Source organism: Heloderma suspectum, chromosome 2 (genome assembly GCF_057233095.1).
Source record: "Heloderma suspectum isolate Gila_16-S chromosome 2, 16-S_ref, whole genome shotgun sequence".
Lineage (NCBI taxonomy): Eukaryota > Metazoa > Chordata > Lepidosauria > Squamata > Helodermatidae > Heloderma > Heloderma suspectum.
This window is the reverse complement of record NC_139459.1, coordinates 84,036,770-84,039,601: the sequence shown is the minus strand read 5'-3', so window position 1 is coordinate 84,039,601 and position 2,832 is coordinate 84,036,770. Positions and strand designations below refer to the sequence as shown.

At 39.9% G+C, this 2,832-nt stretch overlaps 1 pseudogene; it reads right to left on the bottom strand.

Annotated features, from left to right (window-relative positions):
- Nucleotides 1-279: 279 nt before the first annotated feature.
- On the bottom strand, nucleotides 280-433 carry LOC146352422 (U1 spliceosomal RNA; annotated as a pseudogene).
- Between the last annotated feature and the right edge of the window lie 2,399 nt (nucleotides 434-2,832).

The window sequence follows — 2,832 nt, the reverse complement described above, 5'->3', positions numbered from 1 at the left end:
TAGTCCCAAGGAAGTTGTCCTAGGGGGCATAGGATAGCAAAGGTCTTCTCTACAAGGTTGGTGATCTGCCTTCGCAAACCTCCCTATTGTGAGTGCACAAACCTCCTCAGCCCTTGCTTCTCCAATGAGGAGAGGGCAAAAAGAGGGCATGCCAAGGAGAAGTTTCAGGTGTATATGATCCAAATCCCACCTACCTTGTTCACCTGACTTGCCTCCAAACCAGCAGCAAAACTAAATAAGTCCTGGAGTAGGAAAAAGGAAGCCTGGTAAGAGAACCGGAGACAAACAAGTTTGTCACAAACACAAATTATGCAGTCGAGTTTCCCGCATTTGGGGAAATCGCAGGGGTCAGCACACCCGGAGTGCAATGGATGAGCCTCACCCTGGGAAAACCACCTTCGTGATCATGGTGTCTCCCCTGCCAGGTAATCTGCTGTCTCAGAATTCTGCCTTGCTGGTGCATGTGCAGTAGAACACAGGAAAAGGTGGTTCATCTGCTTCAGGTTTCCCCTCTCTGGTTTGCTCTGCCCATACCATTTTTTGAATTAAGCTTACTTCCCAGTGCACATGCAACCTTCATTCAGACATTTTAAATAATGAAATGCCTCTATCTAAAAATTAGTTACAGATTTTTACCATCAAGTATCGTAACAGTAAACATCTTTATGTGCTGGGTATTGTATGTATTATACTCAAATTCCCAGATCTTCGTTCCATACCAGCAGACCTCAGGGGGTGTTTTTGTACATGTTTAAGATTAGTTGGTTCTCAGAAAGAACGTAAAGGGCTCTTCCATTTTAGACTGCAGGTGAGAAATACACAAGACTGAATGCTCCACCATACATTTTTTTAAAGTCTCCACATAGGAAAACCAGCATGTCAGGGACAAGGTTAGAACCCTTTTCCCCGCAAAACCCAGTTTTTTTGTTTAAATGTGGAGAGCTTTTTTTGGGAATGCAGAAAACTCATAGCCCCACCTATAGTTTGAAATGGGGCAGCTCAGACATAGGCTTACTCCCTCATGGAGAATTAGCCCTAAATTGATTGGAAAAGAGCATCACTTTATGAAGCATCAGTTTAACAGACCTGTTCAAGCTCTGGATTTTTGTTCAATTTGGCAACCAAAATGTTACACTGTTAAATTTAGTTTGAAAACTATTGGTTTCATATTTATTTATGGTTTGATATTATGACATTGAGTTTAATACAGTGGTCTATAATTTGTGACATGACCTGAATGTTTTTAAATAAGCACTAGGCGGAGTTTTAAGAGAAAGGATTGCCTTGTTTATCTGTAATTGTTATCTTCTATGATGGTTTTAGAATACTTCAGTTTGAGCAACTGGCTGAGAATGGTATTGGAAATGCAAGTTAACAGCGCAAGGTGTGAATATTCCAGCTATAAAAATAACTTTTCATATCTAAAGTGGCATGTTCAGCTAATAGCAACAGACCTCTGGTGAGTGCATGCACTAAGCAGGATTTGGTTATTACAGCTAGATCAGCCACCTTCTTTGTTAAAACAAGGATCTTTTCTTGGCCACTTCTTTACCAAGGAGAAAAAATCCTTTCAGATTGAAGGGGGATAAAACCTCTGATAGGGTCTTGACAGTTGACCTACAAATAATGAATGTAAACTAGTTTCACATTCAAGAACAGGACACAACAGCGCATGTTTATGAGCACTAATTTTAATTTGTGTTTTGGACTGCAATCCTACGAACACTTACCTGGGAGTAAACCCCACTGAACACATTGGGGCTCACTTCTGAGTAAACATGCATACAATTGTATAAACATGCATGGCGGTGGGGTGAGGGATGTGATATTTTAAATAGAATGTGAGCTAATACAACTACTTAAGTATCGAGAGACACCATTAGGGGCATAAAACTGCATATTAAGGACCTTGTATTCTTCAAGTTTGTCCCTTATTCAAGGTAAGGGACAGGTTTGCCATTGTGTAAGGGTATGGTTTTATAAATATAGCCTGAAATATGACAATATGTTCAACAGTTAAGATGCACTAAAAATGTAGCATCCACTCTTTTGCTCAGCAGTGAAAGAAGAGATTTATATATTAATAGCCTAAAGCCTGCCACCTGCCTGCCTTACCACATGGAGCCATTGACTGCTGTGATGACATGGAATGTTCATTGGAAATGTTGATTGGATTTGTATGGGCAAGGGATTGAGACAGCAAGGAAGTACGTTTTCCATATTGGTCTAATCCAAAGTACTGCATAACATACAACTGCTCCCACAGGAGATTTTGGCTTGCATTTCTCATGCTGCGTGGCAAGTCACTTCTGAAACTGAGGGGGCATATCTGTTGTTAAAGTGGTGGGGGTGGGAGGAGTCAAATATCTACTGGGCATGACCCCAACCCAAGTTATACCCAGCAATACATTAGCTATTTTGGATCTCAGTGATTGATTTGAAGTATGCAATCAAATTTTTGACTGCAGATCTGTCCTTATAGGTTGGCTTGATTTTTTGTGTGTGCACAGCTGTTCATTTATACTTTGCTCTGCTTCACAATATGATTAATATATGAGAAAAGACATTAAAAGTAGGTCACACATGTGGGACAGTGATTTCTTCAACTCTTTCGTTTTTGTCTATCTCCAGTCACATACCATGCTCATTCTAAATTGTGACAGGTTTGCATTTTCTTTAAATAGCTGAAAGCAAATGGTTTTAAATCCTTATGCTATCCTTAGGTCAGTGCACCAAGTTTTCCAAGGCAATAGCAAGAATGGATGGAACAAGATTTTTAATATCCCCCGGTAAAAGGAAGTATAAAATAAAGATCAAACTCTTACATCACAA